A 24,117-nucleotide genomic window follows, 5' to 3' on the forward strand; every position below is an offset into this window, starting at 1 on the left:
ACGCACCTGCCTATGAAGCAGGGGAACCGGGTTCGATTCCCCATCCTGGTACAAATTTTCACCCGCCGCTTCACTATATATACAAAGAAAACTGTCTATTGCAGTAAGCAGGTTCAAATACATGTAGGTTGCCACTCGTTACAAAGAGATGAAAGGTTTACACAGATGTGAAACTTTCGTGGCAGATTAAAACTGTGTGCCGAACCGAGACTCGAACTCGGGACCTTTGCCTTTCGCGGGCAAGTACTCTACCAACTGAGCTACCCAAGCACGACTCACGCCCCGTCCCCAGGCAGTGGCTAAGCCATGTCTCCGCAGTATGCTTTCTTTCAGGAGTGCTAGTTCTGCAATGATTGAAGGAGAGCTTCAGTAAAGTTTGGAAGATAGGAGACGAGGTACTGGCAGAAGTAAAGCTGTGAGGACGGGGCGTGAGTCGTGCTTGGGTAGCTCGGTTGGTAGAGCACTTGCCAGAGTTCGAGTCTCGGTCCGGCACACAGTTTTAATCTGCCAGGGAAGTTTCATATCAGCGCACACTCTGCTGCAGAGTGAAAATCTCATTCAGAGTCGTGGAGAGGCGGATCAAACCGGTCTTCGGACTCACGACTGCAACAGCATGATTGTATTGTATTATACGTTAACTGGGTGGCGAGAAACGACGGAGAGGCTCCGTCCCCGCCGCAGCCGCAGTGGTCCACAACCCCACGACGACTACCGGAGTCCGCTTCACCCCTCCGCCGCCCCACACAGAACCCAGGGTTATTGTGCGGTTCGGCTCCCGGTGGACCCCCCCCCCCCCCCCCCCCAGGGAACGTCTCACACCAGACGAGTGTAACCCCTATGTTTGCCTGGTAGAGGTAGAGTAATGGTCGTGTACACGTACGTGGAGAACTTCTTTGCGTAGCAATCGCCGACATAGTGTAACTGAGGCGGAATAAGGGGAACAAGCCCGCATTCGCGGAGGCAGATGGAAAACCGCCTAAAAACCGTCCACAGACTAGCCGGTTCACCGGACCTCGACACATATCCGCCGGGCGGATTCGTGCCAGGGACCAGGCGCTCCTTCCCACCCGGAAAGCCGTGCGTTAGACCGCACGGCCAACCGGGCGGACCAACAGCATGATACACATCTAGCGAAAAACACAGTAGGAGAAGATTGCCCACTGACTCGCCAGTTTTAACCCTGCGTTGCTACTGTATTCGTTTGTACCATCGTTGCTACGAGGGGCTCACAGACCTGACCTTCGTGTCAGTATGATATGTTAAGGTGGTTGCTGTCGTTGTTGTTGTTGTTCTTGTTGTTGTTGTGGTCTTCAGTCCAGAGACTGGTTTGATGCAGCTCTCCATGCTACTCTATCCTGTGCAAGCTTCTTCATCTCCCAGTACCTACTGGAACCTACATCCTTCTGAATCTGTTTATTCATCTGGTGGTCTCCTTCTACGATTTTTAGCCTCTGTGATTCCCTCCACTACTAAATTGATGATCCCCTGATGCCTCAGAATGAGTCCTACGAACCGATCCCTCCTTCTAATCAAGTTGTGCCACAAATTTCTCTTCTCCCCAATTCTATTCAATACCTCCTCATTAGTTATGTGATCTACCCATCTAATCTTCAGCATTCTTATGTGGCACGACATTTCGAGAATTCTATTCTTCTTGTTTAAACTATTTATCGTCCACGTTTCACTTCCATACCAATACTTTGCGAAATGACTTCCTAACACTTAAATCTATACTCGATGTTAACAAATTTCTCTTCTTCAGAAGCACTTTCCTTCCCATTGCCAGTCTACATTTTACGAGGGTTATTCCAAAAGTAAGGTCCGATTGATTGCCAAATTGAAACCACAGTGAACATCAGAAATGTTTTACTTGGCAATTAGCTACACCTTTCAGCTGCTTCTCTACGTAGTCGCCGTTCTGACTTAGACTTTTGTCATAGCGTTGTACCAACTTTTCAATAGCCTCATCATAGAAGGCAGCCGCCAGTGCTTTCCGCCAATTCTCCACGCTGGCGTACACCTCGTTGTCTGTGTCAAAATGTTGTCTTCAAAGACAGCGGTTCATGTGACCAGAGATGAAACTCAGGGGGAGACAATTGCGGACTGTATTGTGGGTAATCTCACATTTCCATTTGAAAACGATGCAGGAGCATCTTCATTGCCCCTGCAGAATGCGGCTGAGAATTGTCGTGAAGACGAAACAGCACGACAGTTATGTAATGTTGGCTGCATAGCTTCAGGCGAAATTTCTCACCAGGCCCTCGTACTTGGCGGCAGACACTATTTTCTAGACATCTTTACGCACTCACTGCGAGCTCAGAAATGAGAAGAGCGACGTGATGCTAACTGGGGTTATACTAGAGACACTACCCAACACATCTGTGCAAAGCTTTATCGGATTTTCATAGTCGTTTCCATTTCGCGACCGATCGGACCTTACTTTTGGAATAACCCTCGTATATCCTATGTACTTTGACCATCATCGTTGCTCCCCAAATAGAAAAATTCATCTACTAATTCCCTCAGTATCACCCGATTTAATTCGACATCATTCCATTATCCTCGTTTTGCTTTTGTTGATGTTCATCTTATATCCTCCTTTCAAGACACTGTCCATTCCGTTCAACTGCTCTTCCAGGTTCTTTGCTGTCTCTGACGGAATTACAACGTCATCGGCTAATTTCAAAGTTTTTATTTCTTCTCCATGGATTTTAATTCCTACTTCGAATTTTTCTTTTGTTTCCTTTACTGATTTCTCAATATACAGATTGAATAACATCGAGGATAGGCTACAACCCTAACCCCTGCTTCCCTTTCATGCCCCTCGACTCTTATAACTGCCATCTGGTTTCTGTACGAATTGTAGTCTTTCGCTCCCTGTATTTTACCCCTGCCAACTTTAGAATTTGAAGGAGAGTATTCCAGTCAACATTGTCAAAAGCTTTCTCTGAGTCTACAAATGCTAGAAACGTAGGTTTACCTTTCCTTAATCTTTCTTCCAAGGTAAGTCGTAGGGTCAGTATTGCCTCACGTGTTCTGATATTTCTACAGAATCCAAACTGATCTTTCCCGAGGTCGGTTTCTACCAGTTTTTCCATTGGTCTGTAAAGAATTCGAGTTAGTATTTTGCAGTTGTGACTTATTAAACTGATAGTTCGGTAGTTTCCACATCTGTCAGCACCTGCTTTCTTTGGGATTGGAATTATTATATTCTTCTTGAAGTCTCAGGGTATTTCGCCTGTCTCATACATCTTGCTCACCAAATGGTAGAGTTTTTTCAGGGCTCGCTCTCCCAAGGCTATCACTAGTTCTAATGGAATTTTGTCTACTCCCGGGGGCTTGTTTCGACTTAGGTCTTTCAGTGCTCTGTCAAACTCTTCACGCAGTGTCATATCTTCCATTTTATCTTCATCTACATACTCTTCCATTTCCATAATATTGTCGTCAAGAATATCGCTCTTGTATAGAGTCTCTATACGTTAAGGGTAGGAAGCACAAAAGACTTCACATTCACGTATGTTCTGTAGCGGCTTTGAGTTTGAGTAACTTGTCCTTTATTGTAACATTTACATACCGTGCATAACAAAAATGGTTACACAATGCGCCAGTCGTGTGCCATAGCACACAAAGTAGAACAATGAAAGTTACGAAAACCAAACTCAGGTACGAACAGATGAGCAGAAAACGTAAGTAAACAGAGAGTCTCCACAATGTCTTTTGAATGTACTGTTTCAACATGTCGTTTTACCACACCAGGGCACCACATGCAGTCTTTAGAAATTAAATTTGAGTGTTTTTTGAGACACTGAAAGTTAGAGAATTTGTAACAAATATATTGCATTTTGCTATCTTCACACCCATAGCAGTGTCCTCTAGTTCACACTCCCATCGTCTTGCTGTTCGACCCCCGCCAGTCTGTTGACAGATCTTTTGAGAGATCGGTTGATATGCTGACTGCCAGCCCTGTGTAGCAATTGGCCTCTGACAAGAGCCTTCCCAAGCGATTTCAGGAAGTCTCTCCTCGTTGTCTTCCCCCGGTTGTTAGCTCTAAAGATGACGGGACTACTTTTGCATGCTAAAATCAGTTAGCAAACGAATAAGGCCAACGGCCACCTTCTAGTTGTTCTTGCTACGTCATAGGTGACACGCATCTGATCTACAAAATCTACCCCACCCCTAGTAGCATTATACAGAGTTATCATCTCCGGCTTCATTTCTTCTCCAGTTGTTGCATCTACACTCCTGGAAATTGAAATAAGAACACCGTGAATTCATTGTCCCAGGAAGGGGAAACTTTATTGACACATTCCTGGGGTCAGATACATCACATGATCACACTGACAGAACCACAGGCACATAGACACAGGCAACAGAGCATGCACAATGTCGGCACTAGTACAGTGTATATCCACCTTTCGCAGCAATGCAGGCTGCTATTCTCCCATGGAGACGATCGTAGAGATGCTGGATGTAGTCCTGTGGAACGGCTTGCCATGCCATTTCCACCTGGCGCTTCAGTTGGACCAGCGTTCGTGCTGGACTTGCAGACCGCGTGAGACGACGCTTCATCCAGTCCCAAACATGCTCAATGGGGGACAGATCCGGAGATCTTGCTGGCCAGGGTAGTTGACTTACACCTTCTAGAGCACGTTGGATGGCACGGGATACATGCGGACGTGCATTGTCCTGTTGGAACAGCAAGTTCCCTTGCCGGTCTAGGAATGGTAGAACGATGGGTTCGATGACGGTTTGGATGTACCGTGCACTATTCAGTGTCCCCTCGACGATCACCAGTGGTGTACGGCCAGTGTAGGAGATCGCTCCCCACACCATGATGCCGGGTGTTGGCCCTGTGTGCCTCGGTCGTATGCAGTCCTGATTGTGGCACTCACCTGCACGGCGCCAAACACGCATACGACCATCATTGGCACCAAGGCAGAAGCGACTCTCATCGCTGAAGACGACACGTCTCCATTCGTCCCTCCATTCACGCCTGTCGCGACACCACTGGAGGCGGGCTGCACGATGTTGGGGCGTGAGCGAAGACGGCCTAACGGTGTGCGGGACCGTAGCCTAGCTTCATGGAGACGGTTGCGAATGGTCCTCGCCGATACCCCAGGAGCAACAGTGTCCCTAATTTGCTGGGAAGTGGCGGTGCGGTCCCCTACGGCACTGCGTAGAATCCTACGGTCTTGGCGTGCATCCGTGCGTCGCTGCGGTCCGGTCCCAGGTCGACGGGCACGTGCACCTTCCGCCGACCACTGGCGACAACATCGATGTACTGTGGAGACCTCACGCCCCACGTGTTGAGCAATTCGGCGGTACGTCCACCCGGCCTCCCGCATGCCCACTATACGCCCTCGCTCAAAGTCCGTCAACTGCACTTACGGTTCACGTCCACGCTGTCGCGGCATGCTACCAGTGTTAAAGACTGCGATGGAGCTCCGTATGCCACGGCAAACTGGCTGACACTGACGGCGGCGGTGCACAAATGCTGCGCAGCTAGCGCCATTCGACGACCAACACCGCGGTTCCTGGTGTGTCCGCTGTGCCGTGCGTGTGATCATTGCTTGTACAGCCCTCTCGCAGTGTCCGGAGCAAGTATGGTGGGTCTGACACACCGGTGTCAATGTGTTCTTTTTTCCATTTCCGGGAGTGTATTTTGTTGTCATGGTGCATAGTACTCATTAGAAGTAGGCACCTGTTTTTCTTTGGTACATAACTCACTAATGTGCACGGCTTCTGAAATATACATTTAAAGTCATCTACCTTTTGTGTTCACGAATTCTGGGGGAATTTCCGTCTCGTTCTTCCTTACTGTTCCCAAAAGTGTTAATCTATGGTCTTTCAGAAGTGAGAGGGCCAGTTCGTAGCTCGTAAACCAATTATCCATCGTTATGTTCCTTGCTGTTTTGGAAATATGATTACACAACCTTTTGACGACATCAGCTGCACGATTACTGAACTTATACGGTCCATCTGGCTGCTCACCTAAATAAACTTCCATATTTGACGTGTACGCCGTTTTTGCATCGTCTAGATTGAATATTTTTATTCTGCATTTGTCAGGTTTGAAAGGAATGTACATTCGAAAACTATACATCGTCCCCGAATTTGACAAGCATTTCATCTACAGTGGCATATTCTCCAAGAGAATAGTGTGCTATGCAGTTTTGGTGAACAAATCAAATACAGAAATCATATGAGCGCACACTCCGGCGCAGAGTGAAAATCTGATTCTGGAAACATCTCCCAGGCTGTGGCTAAGCCATGTCTCCGCATATGCTTTCTTTCAGGAGTGCTAGTTCTGCAAGGTTCGCAGGAGAGCTTCTGTAAAGTTTGGAAGGTAGGAGACGAGATACTGGCAGAAGTAAAGCAGTGAGTACCGAGCGTGAGTCGTGCTTCGGTAGCTCAGATGGTAGAGCACTTGCCCGCGAAAGGCAAAGGTCCCGAGTTCGAGTCTCGGTCCGACACACAGTTTTAATCTGCAAGGAAGTTTCAAATCAAATACATTTCGTAAAGGAGCCAATTTATCCTCATTTCGCTTGTCGGACCTAGTTGACTTATCGTCAAATCTCAGACACTCTGTCAGAAAACCTGAATCTCTGCGGGGTCATTGTACAGTAGAATAGTTCCAATCCTATAGTATCTCTGTCCCAGAGTTCTTCTGAATTAATCCTACGAGCTTTGTAGATTGCACCGATATACAACAGACCAAGAAATGCTTCAATTTCACCTTTATCTGCCTCATGAATGAAGGTCTGAGACGAAGAGCATCTCGACTTAGCGGATTCGATACATTGGTTAGTATGTGTCGCTACTTCATCCATTATTTCATCCGTCAAAAACAGCCGCCATATTTCTACATCTATCCTTTTATTCTTTGCCATTCCCTCACACCTGGAATATGTTACCTCGTTCTAATACGAGAAGTCTTTCATCCTGATCTCGCGGTTCTGGGCGCGCAGTCCGGAACCGTGCGACCGCTACGGTCACAGGTTCGAATCCTGCCTCGGGCATGGATGTGTGTGATGTCCTTAGGTTAGTTAGGTTTAAGTAGTTCTAAGTTCCAGGGGACTGATGACCACAGCTGTTAAGTCCCATAGTGCTCAGAGCCATTTGAACCATTTTTTGTCTTTCATCCATTCAGTACACTTGTCTTTACCAACAAAATATATCTTATTATTCTGATATCTATCACTGTCATCCCCACTTTCGTCGCTTTCCTTACCGTGTTCGCTATATAGCTCGACAGTTGAGTCTCCACCTTCGTCACCTGATTCGTCATTAACGATTTCATTTCGGAGTCCATTGTTACATATATCTTTTGTTGCATCAATTATAGCCCTCGACTGAAATAAATAGTCTGATTCAGGAATCTGAATGTGTACTACAAACGTATTTGTGTTGGGACAAAAGATACCATCAAATGGTTCAAATGCCTCCAAGCACTATGAGACTTAACAACTGAGGTCATCAGTCCCCTAGAACTTAGAACTACTTAAACCTAACTAACGTAAGGACATCACACACATCCAAGCCCGAGGCAGGATTCGAACCTGCGACCGTAGCAGCAGCGCGGTTCTGGATTGAAGCGCCTAGAATCGCTCGGCCACAGGGGCCGGCCAAACGATACTATCATTGCAACTCTGGGCCCTATAGCCCCAACAAGTACTCACCTACTTGCTACTGTCTGTCTGGCAGACCCAAACACGCTACGAGCGCTCCTAGACTGGACTTCCGCCGTCACTTGACGAGAAAATGGCACAGCTGTGTCAGGTAGGAAGGTACAAGGAACGCTGCTCTTGTGCAGTGTTCTCAACCTAACGAAAACGAATCGCTCACACAAGTCAGGGTCAGGGAGACCCACCAGTAGCAATGCAGGGTTAAGCGTCTTTGTGCCGTTCAGAGATACTTTTGGATTCGGGGATTCTGTCACTTACACGCCAAGGTTCGGTGGATGAAGACATGTTATCAGTGCAGTAACACTCAGCATATTACTGCAGAAGCAGTGAAAGAAGTATATTATGAATAAAAACTCGTCGCCTGTCTGTATTTCGGTTTCTTATTACCTATACGTACTGGGGTTGGGAAAAAGTACGGAAGCAGGGCGAGAAATGCGTACTTGAACATAGATCCAGATTCTAGGGAAACCTGCAATTTGTTCTGTTGCAGTTTACCGCTAATGCCACTAGCGCAATGTCCTCAACACTTTGCAAGCGTCAGCTATAGTGAGGGTAGTGTTCTGTGTAGTTGTGGGTGCATTATGTCAGCGCTAAGTGACTTGGAACACGGGAAAATTGCTGCTGCTGATATGGTGGGTGCTTCCTTAAGGATACAGGGTACTTTTCCGGCTCAATATTATGTAAAAACACCTATTTTTTCAGGCACAGTTAATAATGTATATGTTTAACAGATTTTTTTGTTGATATTAGGTAATGCAGAACACTTCCTAAGCAAATTATAAGCATTTTGAATATTTTTGAACCTTATTAGGGTTATTAAAAAATAACAAAGAAATTGATGCAATTTTTTTCCAAAATGCTTCCTCAAATTGAGGTACCATTTAATCCAATGTTATGCATTATAAGGAGACCAAATTTTTACCAGCTCTGCATGACATATGACATGATGGCTGAGGTACTAGACCTATTTAATTCCACCTATTATTTATATTACAAAGATAAAAAATTATCACATTTTAATTTTTATAATTTTTTTCCTAATAAAAATTTTATTTTCTCTATAATTTAGTTGATCCTGCAATAAAGCTTAGGTCTACTACGTAAGTATGGACTATTGCAAGTTACAGAAAAAATAGAGCAATGCTTTATAAACTTTAGGAAATATTTGTACCTGAATTCTGAAAAATACAACTTGTCGGAAATTTCGAATGTAGATATAAGTCCAATTAAACTGTGCCTCTTAACATTCCTGAAGCATAGTCTTCATTCTGCAGCATTTCTTCATCTTCAGGCTTCCTCTTGGCATTGCTTTTAGCACTTCTTGCTTCTTTGGTAACTTGAAGAGCGAATCTTTCAGTTTCATGCACCCACTGTCTGTCACTCACAAGAAATTGATCTTCCATATTAGAGACACATTTTATGCCTAAATTTCTCAGGACTTCCAACCTTCCTACCACTCAATCAGTGAAACGTATCACTGCATCTAGTACACCAGTTTTTAATGTAGTTAGTCCTACAAAAACATTCTTGGGTAATCTTTCCCATATGCAATGGTTGAAACATTCATTTGTATTCTGAGGGTCCCATAAAGACATTTACTAAGCAAAACAGGTTCACTCAGGTCTCTAAAAATTGGTTTTATTCAGTTCATAAAAGGCTCAGGAAGAGAATGCTTATGATGGTATATTTGACCGCTTTCTTTTGCTTTTGGTAACCACACCAAGAATCTGCTCTTTGAGGGCAAAATCCGTAAACAGGGTGGTCATCTGTGGACAACTTATGAAAGTAGGTGACCCATACAGCTTTTTCCATTGCTGTAACATCACTCAGAGGTGCAGTTCGTCTAATGGCTATTCCATAATAACGCTGAAGAAGGTCTATTTCAGTTTCTGTCAATCTGCCTCGACCAGCCATAGATTTTCCATCAGATAGCAACTTTCCTTTCATTTCTCTTCGTAGGTTCGTCAGTTTAGCATCCATCCTCTTTCACTCATGTCCACACCACTCCAGTTTTGTTATCAAGGTATCACCATAAACACTGCACTCATTAAATTTACTGAAAGCTTTAGAGTCCCTATCGCCTAGATACTTCGTATATCTAACGTTGTCTCCATCACACTCCATACCTCCACTGTAACCATCATAATTCTTAGAACACTGATGTTCAATATGTCCTTCAGTGTTACCATGGCAGGTGTTACAGTGCGTAGATAAGCACTCAACATCAACAACTTTTCCTTTCTTCAGAGATGTAGCACTTACAACACCATTCAAGTAACCATATCCTCGACATTGCCACGTCCGATCAAGTGCAACGGCAATGTTCCTGTTCCACTAATATTTACAGTTTCTTCTACTGCACATTTCATGGATACTTTAGACACAAATGTCAAGGCACCTAGAAGTATTTTTATGTACTTGCTGAACCTACTGGAAGGAGGAGGAAGGTCCATCAAACCACAAAACGTTTGAGCAGCCTTTTTTCCTTTTCCTATTGCACGCATTGCATGCACTAACTTCAGATTCACATCATATGAATTGTGCACAGTGTTCCAAGTCACTTTAGAGGTAGATCTATTGCAGGATCTACACATAACAACTAATTCTGACGCTAAACCATTCCTGCTACTTTGTTGTTCAGTTATTCCCAGAGACCCTATACCGTCACGTTGTTTACATTTCGCCACTTCCTTTATCAAATAAGATAATGTGCCCACACCAACAACAACAAATCCACTACAAACACCGTCATTGTTAACACGAAAATTTGAATCACCAGGAAGTGTGCCATGTGGGAGTTTCTTCCCTGAAGAACTGATACATAGGTTACTTCTAACAGTGTGGCTTGCTTTTTTTTTTGTGAACTGGTTACCACGGAATTTCATTTTTTGTATTTCTTGATGCGTGGCATAGTTCGTATTTATTGCACGCTAAAGGATATGTACTTCCACAAATATATGTAGCACTAGCGCAACAAATGTTCAGTAACACGTGAACAAACTGCTTTAGCGAAACAAAAGTAAATACTACCAAAGCTAATCATTTACAGACAATAGAAACATGCACTGTTACCAACATACACAATGTAGCATACGTATAATCGCTGGAAACATTAAGTTCACAGTTCTTTTCGAAATAATACTGGTTTCTGTAACAGAAATAAAGAGGACGTGGCGGCATTCATGACTGTAACTTTAAAATGTCGTAGATGTAGGTCATTTTTTCATTTTGAACCCCATAATGTGTATATCAATGTAAACAGGAAAGACTATTGCATTTAATAAAGCCACAAAAAAAAATTTAGATTTTTCCAAGATTTATAAGTGCCCTGTATCCTTAACCAAGGCAGCCGAAGTGTTTGGTTCAAAAATGTTCAAATGTGTGTGAAATCTAATTGGACTTAACTGCTAAGGTCATCAGTCCCTAAGCTTAGACACTACTTAACCTAAAGTACCGTAAGGACAAACACACACACCCATGCCCAAGGGAGGACTCGAACCTCCGCCGGGACCAGCCGCACAATCCATGACTGCAGCGCCACAGACCGCTCGGCTAATCCCGCGTGGCAAGTGTTTTGGTGTTTCAGGAGGCACCGTATCGAAGATCTGTTCCGCATATACGCAAAGCGGGAGAACACCATCCTCTATGTGTGTGTTAAGCGATCATGGAAGACGGTCACTGTGGACGGCTGTGAAGAAAAATAGCGCGACGGCAGTCGCAAAAGTCACTGCAAAACTGAACGTCGTATTCGCGTCTCCTGTCAGTAGCGAGACAACAAGAACTGAGGGCAGTAAGTAGACAGCTGCAGGGCGAGATGAATTTTCGTAACAACTCATCAGCAATGCAAGTGCCCGTAACAGGAACACGTGGTGAAGCACGCAATAAAACCTGGACTGTGGAGCAATGGAGAAATGTCTGAGTCTTGTTTCACACTGAATTACAGCGTGATTCAAAAAGAATACCACAACTTTAAAAATGTGTATTTAATGAAAGAAACATAATATAACATTCTGTTATACATCATTACAAAGAGTATTTAAAAAGGTTTTTTTTTTTTCACTCAAAAACAAGTTCAGAGATGTTCAATATGGCCCCCTCCAGACACTCGAGCAATATCAACCCGATACTCCAACTCGTTCCACACTCTCTGTAGCATATCAGGCGTAACAGTTTGGATAGCTGCTGTTATTTCTCGTTTCAAATCATCAATGGTGGCTGGGAGAGGTGGCCGAAACACCATATCCTTAACATACCCCCATAAGAAAAAATCGCAGGGGGTAAGATCAGGGCTTCTTGGAGGCTTTCATCACTCGTTCTCGGACGTCCAGAACTTTTCTCTTTGCACAAACACCCATTCTCTGTAAACTGTTTATACCAACGTTCAATACACCACCTATCAGGAGGTTTAACACCATACTTCGTTCGAAATGCACGCTGAACAACTGACGTCGATTCACTTCTGCCGTACTCAATAACACAAAAAGCTTTCTGTTGAGCGGTCGCCATCTTAGCATCAACTGACGCTGACGCCTAGTCAACAGCGCCTCAAGCGAACAAATGTACAACTAAATGAAACTTTATAGCTCCCTTAATCCGCCGACAGATAGTGCTTAGCTCTGCCTTTTGTCGTTGCAGAGTTTTAAATTCCTAAAGTTGTGGAATTCTTTTTGAATCAACCTGTACTTCGAGGAAAACGATCTATTGACGAACAGTCAGCACGGATTTAGACCGTATCGCTCTTGTGAAACACAACTACTCTTTACTCACGAACGAAGTGTTGACTGCCATTGACAAGGGATTTCAAATTGATTTAGTATTTCTATATTTGCGGAAGGCTTTTTGACACTGTAGCACACAAGCGGCTTTTAGTGAAATTGCATGCTTATGGAATATCGTCTGAGTTATGTTACTGCATTCGTGATATCCTGTGAGAGGTCACAGTTCGTAGTGAAACGTCCACTTACAAATTTGTGCATGACTGTGCTTAGACTGACACACAATATTTTTTAGCGCAACGCAAACTGACTTTCAAAAATCCCTACAAAAGAATGGCCCTGACTAACATTAACCTATACCTTTCACAAATCTTCGTTACTCGAACTATTGCAATACAGCGAGCGCCACTACTGCCAGGTTAATAGTGTTCGAAAGTCATAATATACAAATATATCAGTCCATGATATCCAATATTACAAATTTACTCTTTCTGATGGCCACACGTCCAGATCGTCCGCTCTCAAAACTCCGCCATCTCTCTCCCCACATCCATCACTGCTGGCGGCTCACCTCCAACTGCGCAACGCTACGCGCTGTTAACAGCCAACTGCCCAACACTACAATAGCGAACAACAATGCAAAAGCAGCCACAGACTGCACACAGCACAGCCAGTGATTTTCATACAGAGCGCTACGTGGCATTACCAACATAAAAACCTAAACAGCCTACTTACAGTAGTAACTGATGGAAAGTCATCGAGTAAAACGGATGTCATTTCTGGCGATCCTCAAGCTAGCGTTGCATCCAACCTCTTGTTCACTACCTATAAAAACGATTTGGGAGACAATCTGAGCAGCCGTCTTAGGTTCTTTGCAGATGACGCTGTCACTTATCGTCAAGTAAATCTATCAGAAGATCAAAAGAAAGAGCAAAACCGTTTACAAAAGATATCTGTATGGTGTGAAAATTGGCAATTGACGCTAAATAATGAAAAGAGTTAGAGTCTCGGTCCGGCACACAGTTTTAATCTGCCAGGAAGTTTCAACAAAAATCTAAATCACAACTTGGTCTTTGCAGTGGGCGGAGACGTGTGTGGGGAAATATTGGCGTAATCGGCTCTATGCATTAGTGACAGAAACTATGAGGGTTGCCCAGAAAGTAATGCACAGTATTTTTGTTCTACAACAGTTCTTTACTGAACATAATGAGAACTATGCACGCCACAGCAGGATGTTTTATCTACAGCATTTTCCCACCTAATCTCCATTCCGTTCTATGGCCTTCCTCCAGCGCGAAACAAAGGCGTGTATTCTGTGTCGCTACAAATCCTGGTCCTGGTTTCGGAGCCAGTGCTTCACTATGTGGATCACCTCCTCATCGTCCTCAAAATGTCTTCCACGAATGGCATCCTTTAATGGCCCAAACTAGGTGGAAGTCCAAGGGGGCAAGCAATTCAGGGCTGTAGGGTGCAAGGGGTAACAATGTATAAACCCACTTTTGCGATGTGTTCAGCAGTCTTCAGACTTATGTGGGCCCGAGCATTGTCGTGCTGGATTGCTGTGGCGCCGAAGTAGCCGGAAGCGAGCCTTGAGTTTTGTTAACGAGTTAACACATGCTTCTGAGTTAATGATACCGCGTTGGCATCACATCAGTCAGAATCACACGTTCACAGTCAGAACACGGTGATCATGGCCTAACTGGCAGAAACAGTTGCTTTTAATTATTTTTTTTCCGTGGGGAATGGGAATGGTGCCATTCCATCTACTGTCGTTTTGTTTCTGGCTCAAAATGCTGAACCGAGGTTAAAAAATGTGGTGTCACCGCCAGACACCACACTTGCTAGGTGGTAGCCTTTAAATCGGCCGCGGTCCGGTAGTATACGTCGGACCCGCGTGTCGCCACTATCAGTGATTGCAGACCGAGCGCCGCCACACGGCAGGTCTAGACAGACGTCCTAGCACTCGCCCCAGATGTTCAGCCGACTGTGCTAGCGATGGTTCACTGACAAATTACGCTCTCATTTGCCGAGACGATAGTTAGCATAGCCTTCAGCTACGTCATTTGCTACGACCTAGCAAGGCGCCATTATCAACTGCTATTTATCTTGTGATGCATGTACCGTCAGACCGATGTTCACCAATTATGGATTAAAGTTAAGTATTCCAGAAGCTACGTACTATTTTTGCTACTATAAAGACCTTTAACTGTTCCAGACCTCACGCCAGCCTGCGTGAGCTTAAACGCGTGCTTTTCGGCTACCTCGTAGTGGCTTGGCTGTCTTGCCAAGTCACAACAAAAAATATATCGGCTCAACCACTTGTTTATAGTGTAAAACACTAAGATTGACGCGTTTCAGAAGTCAAGCTTCCATCATCAGAATAATAAAAAGTAAAAGAACCTGTTAAAACTCGCTAAAATGGAACATGCACCAGGAACAATAAAATTGATAATAAAATTAAAACATCGTGGCTACTTCCCTTGTTGCAGCCGTGTCTTCCAAGGTGCATCTCCACGTAGTCGTAACAATATAAAAAACTCTAAAATGGTGTGGGCTATGGTGTTCAACATGTAACCACATGGCTCTCTCCTCTATCGTCGTAACCCGCCCGTGCGTCTTCGTTGATACCACACACCACGTAGACAAACACGACACTGAAACGCGAGTGAGCTCACGCGCAACTAAACAAGGAAGTCACAGAGATGTCTATACAAACAGATAACGTATACATGTTCCAAGGACCTCATGAAATGATGGTAGCCTATCAATTGCTAAAAATGTAGTTACTAAAAGAAACCAGTGGAATGTCTGAAAAAGTTATTTGTATCACCAGTTACCTGTTCATTCAGTGTGTTCTGATTATCCACGCCATACATCGTAATTTCCAGCTGTTCTAGTAGATCCAGCTTTTTGCCTTTGTCCTGTCTATGTAAAATAACGAGATCCTGATCTATTCCCAACATGGGGTGTCCTGTTTCCCAAATATGCGTGGCTACAGCTGACTTCTCGAAATTATTAAGCCGGAAAGCAGCGCTATGTTCTTTGTAACGTACTTTAAAGGACCTACCTGTTTGGCCTACATAGCTTGCCTTGCACGTGTTACACTGAATTTTATATACCCCAGCTCTCTCATATTTATCGCTTTCCTGCTGTAAATTATTTCTTAGTTTAAACCGCAGCGTATTATTGGTCTGAAAAGCGGTATCAACTTTAAAAGGTTTGAAAATGTTAGCCACTTTTTGCGAAATATCACCGAAGTATGGTATTGTGACTCTCGTAATATTATTTGCGGTATTCTCCCTTGCGTTCGCGCGCTGTTTCTGGCAAATTAATTTATTGACAACGTTTGTATCAACACATCAGTTGTGGTTGGTTTCCTAAATATTTTAGAAACTTGCCTACCATTTTGTTTCGTAATACTTTTAGAGTTTTTAATATTTTGACGACTGTGTGGAGATGCACCTTGAAAGACACGGCTGCATCAGGGGAAGTAGCCACGATGTTTTAATTTTATTATCAGTTTTATTGTTCCTGGTGCATGTTCCATTTTAGCGAGTTTTAACAGGTTCTTTCACTTTTTATAATTCTGATGATGGAAGCTTGACTTCCGAAACGTGTCAATCTTAGTGTTTTACACTATAAACAAGTGGTTGAGCCGATATATTTTTTAACATTGACATTCGCAACCACGACCTCTCGTCCAGTATGGATAAAATCAAAGTGCTGAACCGAGTTTTCATCACCTGTCACAGTGCGGGACAAGAAGGTCTCTCCATCACCTTCAAAACGTTGCAACAAATCAAGACAAATGTTTTTTTCTGTGCGATTTGTGATCCACCGTTAGACACCATGGGACCCATCTTGCACACATTTTTGAACATTCGCGAGTGCGGATAATTGCATCCACGTTCTCTTTGCTTATTGACAGGTGCCGTGTCAACTGCCGACTCGTAATGCGTCTGTCCTCGCGAATGACGACATCAGCTCGCTGCAACATGTCAGGAGTGACAGCCGTGGACGGTTGCTGCAAATCGTGGAGCTCCGCCGAACCACCATCTGATGACCTCACCCTCCGTGCCCAGCCACTAACTGTACATCTGTCAGCAGCAGATGCTGCATACACTTTGCACAAGCGTTTGTGAATATCCCCCGCAGTTTCTTTCTCTGCAGTGAGAAATTCAACAACGGCACTTTGCTTCTAACGTACATCATCCAGAGACGCCATTTTGAAACTGTCCTGCAGGTGCGCTATCTGTCGGAAGTGACGGAAACTTGGTGCGCTCACTCAGGAAACTTCAGATATTACATACGCATTCGTAACATTGTTTCCGGCTGAGAAAAAATGCAATTATTTTCTGGGCAACCCTCGTAGAACGTTTAACATCACCACGCAGCTTTGTCACTACAACTGCCATGTTTCTGGTGTTAGCAGAAATGGAAAAAAAGCGAGGAAGTCGACAATGAAGTGTTCCGGACAAATCCGATATGTGACGAAACCGAACGACGTAACCATCGGACAACTTTTATCGTGCCACTTATGCGCGGTTACCATTGTTGGTGAAGTGCTTAACGCCAAAAACGAACGTACATCGTTTCCCGTCCAATTCTTTCCCTAAGCAGCATAGGCAGGTTGCTAGTTGTTCATTTACGGAATAATTAATAATAAATCGGTACCTAAATATACAGCACCCCCATGAACCACGGACCTTGCCGTTGGTGGGGCGTGCCTCAGTGATACAGATAGCCGTACCGTAGGTGCAACCACAATGGAGGGGTATCTGTTGAGAGGCCAGACAAACGTGTGGTTCCTGAAGAGGGGCAGCAGCCTTTTCAGTAGTTGCAGGGGCAACAGTCTGGATGATTAACTGATCTGGCCTTGTAACATTAATCAAAGCGGCCTTGCTGTGCTGGTACTGCGAACGGCTGAAAGCAAAGGGAAACTACAGCCGTAATTCTTCCCGAGTGCATGCAGCTTTACTGTATGGTTAAATGATGATGGCGTCCTCTTGGGTAAAATATTCCGGAGGTAAAATACTCCCCCATTCGGATCTCCGGGCGGGGACTACTCAAGAGGACGTCGTTATCAGGAGAAAGAAAACTGGCGTTCTACGGATCGGAGGGTGGAATGTCAGATCCCTTAATCGGGCAGGTAGGTTAGAAAATTTAAAAATGGAAATGGATAGGTTAAAGTTAGATATAGTGGGAATTGGTCAAGTTCGGTGGTAGGAGGAACAAGACTTTTGGTCAGGTGAATACAGGGTTATAAATACAAAATCAAATAGGGGTAATGCAGGAGTAGGTTAAATAATGAATAGGAAAATAGGAATGCGGGTAAGCTACTACAAAAAGCATATTGAACGCATTATTGTGGCCAAGATAAACACGAAGCCCACACCTAATACAATAGTACCAGTTCATATGCCAACTAGCTCTGCAGATGATGAAGAAATTGATAAAATGCATGATGTGATAAAAGAAATTATTCAGGTAGTGAAGGGAGACGAAAATTTAATAGTCATGGGTAACTGGAATTCGACAGTAGGAAAAGGGAGAGAAGGAAACATAGTAGGTGAATATGGATTGGGGGGAAGAAATGAAAGAGGAAGCCGCCTTGTAGAATTTTGCACAGAGCATAACTTAATCATAGCTAACACTTGGTTCAAGAATCATGAAAGAAGGTTGTATACCTGGAAGAATCCTGGAGATACTGAAAGGTATCAGATAGATTATATAATGGTAAGACAGAGATTTAGGAACCAGGTTTTAAATTGTAAGACATTTCCAGGGGCAGATGTGGACTCTGGACTCTTGGTTATGAACAGTAGATTAAAACTGAACAAACCGCAAAAAGGTGGGAATTTAAGGAGATGGGACCTGGATAAACTGAAAGAACCAGAGGTTGTACAGAGTTTCAGGGAGAGCATAAGGGAACAATTGACAGGAATGGGGGAAAGAAATACAGTAGAAGTAGAGTGGGTAGATCTGAGGGATGAAGTAGTGAAGGCAGCAGAGGATCAAGTAGGTAAAATGACAAGGGGTAATAGAAATCCTTGGGTAACCGAACAGATACTGAATTTAATTGATGAAAGGAGAAAGTACAAAAATTGAATAAGTGAAGCAGGCAAAAAGGAAAACAAACGTCTCAAAAATGAGATCGACAGGAAGTGCAAAATGACTAAGCAGGGATGGCTAGAGGACAAATGTAAGGATGTAGAGGCTTATCTCGCGAGGGGTAAGATAGATACTCCCTACAGGAAAATTAAAGAGACCTTTGGAGAAAAGACAACCACTTGCATGAACATCAAGAGCTCAGATGGAAACCCAGTTCTAAGCAAAGAAGGGAAAACAGAAAGGTGGAAGGAGTATATAGAGGGTCTATACAGGGCGATGTTTTTGAGGACAATATTATGGAAATGGAAGATGATGTAGATGAAGATAAAATGGGAGATACGATACTGCACGAAGAGTTTGACAGAGCACTGAAAGACCTGAGTCGAAACAAGGCCCCGGGAGTAGACAACATTCCATTAGAACAACTGACAGCCTTGGGAGAGTCAGTCATGACAAAACTCTACCATCTGGTGAGCAAGATGTAAGAGACAGGCGAAATTCCCTCACACTCCAAGAAGAATATAATGATTCCAATCCCAAAGAAAGCAGGTGTTGACAGATGTGAAAATTATCGAACCATCAGTTTAATAAGTCGCATATGCAAAATACTAACGCGAATTCCTTACAGACGAATGGAAAAACTGGTAGAAGCCGACCTCGGCGAAGACCAGTTTGTATTCCGTAGAAATATTGGAACACGTGAGGCAATACTGACCCTACGACTTATCTTAGAAGAAAGATTAAGGATAAGCAAACCTACGTTTCTAGCATTTGTAGACTTAGAGAAAGCTTTTGACAATGTTGATTGGAATACTCTCTTTCAAATTCTAAAGGTGGCAGGGGTAAAATATAGGGAGCGAAAGGCTATTTACAATTTGTACAGAAACCAGATGGCAGTTGTAAGGGTCGAGGTGTATGAAAGGGAAGCAGTGGTTGGGAACGGAGTGAGACAGGGTTGTAGCCTCTCCCCGATGTTATTCAATCTGTATATTGAGCAAGCAGTAAAAGTAACAAAAGAAAAGTTCGGAGTAGGTATTAAAATCCATGGAGTAGAAATAATAACTCTGAGGTTCACTGATGACATTGTAATTCTGTCAGAGACAGCAAAGGTTTTGGTAGAGCAGTTGAACGGAATGGACAGTGTCTTGAAAGGAGGGTATAAGATGAACATCAACAAAAGCAAAACGAGGATAATGGAATGTAGTCGAATTAATTCGGGCGATGCTGTGGGAATAAGATTAGGAAATCAGACACTTAAAGTAGTAAAGGAGTTTTGCTATATGGGGAGCAAAATAACTGATGATGGTCGAAGTAGAGAGGATATAAAATGTAGACTGGCAATGGCAAGGAAAGCGTTACTGAAGAACAGAAATTTGTTAACGTCGGGTATAGATTTGTCAGGAAGTCGTTTCTGAAAGTATTTGTATGGAGTGTAGTCATGTATGGAAGTAAAACGTGGACGATAAATAGTTTAGACAAGAAGAGAGTAGAATCTTTCGAAATGTGGTGCTACAGAAGAATGGTGAAGATTAGATGGGTATTTGACATAACTAATGAGGAGGTATTGAATAGAATTGGGGAGAAGAGGAGTTTGTGGCACAACTTGACTAGAAGAAGGGATCGGTTGGTAGAACATGTTCTGAGGCATCAAGGTATCACAAATTTAGTACTGGAGGGCAGCGTGGAGGGTAAAAATTGTAGAGGGAGACTAAGGGATGAATACACTAAGCAGATTCAGAAGGATGTAGGTTGCAGTAGGTACTGGGAGATGAAGAAGCTTGCATAGGATAGGGTAGCATGGAGAGCTGCATCAAACCAGTCTTAGGACTGAAGATCACAACAACAACAACAACAGCTCTTAGCTACTGACCGCGTCGACAATTGCGGTTACAATAACTTCCCGCTCGGCGCAACAATAGAAAGTTTCCACTTCACGATAATGCATGGATTTTTAACACTGAGACTGTTCGTCAATTTTTCACCGAAGGAAACAATTGACGCAAAATAAAAGCTGTGGAAAGCAATAAATGCAATCTTGCGCTTAAAATAACTGGCGCACGGACGTTAGAATAAGTAACTCTTTGAAACTTCCTGACAGATTAAAACTGTATGCCGAACTATGACTTGAACTCGGTCCCGAGTTCGAGTCTCGGTGCGGCACACAGTTTTAATCTGCCAGGAAGTTTCATATCAGCGCACACTCCGCTGCAGAGTGAAAATCTCATTCAAGTAACTCTTTGTTTCCATGCAGTGGCAAAGAGCAAATAAGCCATACTGTCCGAATTTGCCCCGGTGTCCAAAGTCACCCCGTTTGACGGTACTTTAAGTAGCCTCCGCTACAGAAGGAATGGTGGCTTACGGAGTGTAGATGAAGATGCAGATACTGACATAAATAAACCTCAGTCACTTGTATTCGAAATAAGCATGTTCTCATTCTGAGTGTACTCAAGTGCCGAACACCTAATGTTCACCAACATCGCAGGCGATCATTCCTTCTCTCGATTGCGGTTGCCTTGATCAGCGCAATTATTGTACCCAACAACAAGCGTATTCTGCAGAATATAAATTTGTTGGCAAGTAAAGTGCTCGGCACAGCAGAATTTATTTTATACGCTTATTCGGTGTCACCCTACATTCGTCACTGTTAAGCAGGAGTTCGTGCTGAGAAACAGAGGGCTCGTTAAGGCAGCAAGTGGAACAAACAGGGAGGACATTAAAACGTAAACGTAAAAACCGCCTGGCGGCGTTACGAGCCGCTCAATGGCGGGTAATGATTACAAGGCTCAAGTGGCGAACGAGTAAATCTGGGCATGAAGGTAAGTGAAGAGAAATCCGAAACAGCGCTCGGTTCAAGGGTCCCGACTGCCGCGGCACAGAATAGCTGAAGGCGACGTGTCGAAACGAGGAGTGGAGCAGCCGCGAGACACGGCAGCCGCAGTGGGGCGTCCACGTCTGTGTCAGTGTGGCCTGGCGAGTGCGGGGAAACGGCCGACCGCAGGCGCCCTAGCTATCTGACTGAGGCCCCAACCGAGGAAACTGTTCTCCCAGAGCAGAATTAGACATGGTTGTCCGGAATTCTGAGTTGACTACGTACACTACTGGCCATTAAGATTGCTACACCACGAAGATGACGTGCTACAGACCCGAAATTTAACCGACAAGAAGGACATGCTGTGATATGCAAATGAGTAGCTTTTCAGAGCATTCACACAAGGTTGGCGCCGGTGGCGACACCTACGATGTGCTGACATGAGGAAAGTTTCCAACCGAAACGGCAGTTGACCGGCGTTGCCTGGCGAAACGTTGTTGTGATGCCTCGTGTGAGGAGGAGAAATGCGTACCATCACGTTTCTGACTCTGATAAAGGTCGGATTGTAGCCTATCGAGATTGCGGTTTATCGTATCGCGTCATTGCTGCTCGCGTTGGTCGAGATCCAATGACTGTTAGCAGAATATGGAATCGGTGGGTTCAGGAGGGTAATACGGAACGCCCTGCTGGATCCCAACGGCCTCTTATCACTAGCAGTCGAGATGACAGGTATCTTATCCGCGCGGCTGTAACGGATCGTGCAGCCACGTCTCGATCCCTGAGTCAACAGATGGGGACGTTTGCAAAACGACAACCATCTGCACGAACAGTTCGACGACGACTGCAGCAGCATGGACTATGAGCTCGGAGACCGTGGCTGCGGTTACCCAAGAAGGTGCATCGCAGACAGGAGCGCCTGCGATGTTGTACTCAACGACGAACCTGGGTGCACGAATGGCAAAACGTCATTTTTTCGGATGAATCCAGGTTCTGTTTACAGCATCATGATGGTCGCATCCGTGTTTGGCGACATCGCGCTGAACGCACATTGGAAGCGTGTTTTCGTCATCGCCATACTGGCGTATCACCCGCCGTGATGGTATGGGGTGCTATTGGTTACACGTCTCAGTCACCTCTTGTTCGCATTGACGGCACTTTGAACAGTGGACGTTACATTTCAGATGTGTTACGCACTTCGCTTTACCCTTCATTCGATCCCTACGAAACCCTACATTTCAGCAGGATAATGCAAGGCCGCATGGTGCAGGTCCTGTACGGGCCTTTCTGGACACAGAAATTGTTCGACCGCTGCCCTGGCCAGCACATTCTCCAGATCTCTCACCAATTGAAAACGTCTGGTCAATGGTGGCCGAGCAACTGGCTTGTCACAACACGCCAGTCACTACTCTTGGTGAACTGTGGTATCGTGTTAAAGCTGCATGGGCAGCTGTACCTGTACACGCCATCCAAGCTCTGTTTGACTCAATGCTGAGGCATATCAAGCCCGTTATTACGGCCAGAGGTGGTTGGTCTAGGTACTGATCTCTCAGGATCTGTGCACCCAAATTGCGTGAAAATGTAATCACATGTCAGTTCTAGTATTATATATTTGTCGGTTGAATACGCATTTATCATCCGCATTTCTTCTTGGTGTTGCAATTTTAATGGCCAGTAGCGTATAATAGTGGTTCCAACATTTCTCCTTCTGCAACACTCGTCCGTGCGTGGGCGTTACCGCAGAAGCTCCTAATCGCTACAAGGAAAACTAGTGGATGAGGTCTGTTCAAAGAATTCCAGAACACTGGGGATTTTGCAGCAGCAGTAGTGTCTTGGAGCGAAATGCGGTTGGCATCACTGCACACGCCTGTGTTTAATGCGCAGATGTCGGCAATTTTAATATTGTACGTCTGTCAATTATTGTTCAGTAGTGTATTGAGTACAGCGTTGGGTCGTACAGTTTGCAAATTTCTAGATGACATAGTTAGAGAAGCAACGCGTCTGCATTAAATTTTGAGTGATACTCAAACAAAACCTTTGCAGAGACACACCAGATGATGCAACAAGTGTGCGGTAATGAGTGCTTAAGCCGTACTCTGTTTTACGAATGTTTCACACAGTTTAAAAATTTGCCGGACGGAAGTGAAAAACGACACTCGTTCAGGATGCTATTCGACGGATACTGACGACGATCATGTTAGGAAACGTCACAGAAATTGTGCTTGCCAATCGAAGACTGTCTGTCCGAGAGATTGCGGAGGAATGTAACGTTTTAGTTGGATCATGTCATGAAATCCTGACACAGCACCTTGGAATGGATCGTGCCGTCGCTGAAGAGGTCAAAGGTATCTTAACTAAAATGAACTTTTTCAATCTTGTTTTATCTTCTGTTAGCTGTTTGCTTGCATGATCTGCAGGTGTCCGCAACTCGTGGTCGTGCGGTAGCGTTCTCGCTTCCCACGCCCGGGTTCCCGGGTTCCATTCCCGGCGGGGTCAGGGATTTTCTCTGCCTCGTGATGACTGGGTGTTGTGTGATGTTCTTAGGTTAGTTAGGTTTAAGTAGTTCTAAGTTCTAGGGGACTGATGACCATAGATGTTAAGTCCCATAGTGCTCAGAGCCATTTGAACATTTTTTGATCTGCACGTAAAGTAGTGCCTGTCTCAATAATTCATCAAAAAATATGTACATTTTTTTAAAAAATGTATATACCTCAAGAAAGTTTGACATATCGCCTGTTTCATTTATTTAAAAACCGGTATGCAAATATTGATGAGCGACGGAAGAGAACAAAGCACAGCT

The sequence above is a fragment of the Schistocerca americana genome, chromosome 10, assembly GCF_021461395.2.
Source record: "Schistocerca americana isolate TAMUIC-IGC-003095 chromosome 10, iqSchAmer2.1, whole genome shotgun sequence".
In the NCBI taxonomy this organism is placed as follows: domain Eukaryota; kingdom Metazoa; phylum Arthropoda; class Insecta; order Orthoptera; family Acrididae; genus Schistocerca; species Schistocerca americana.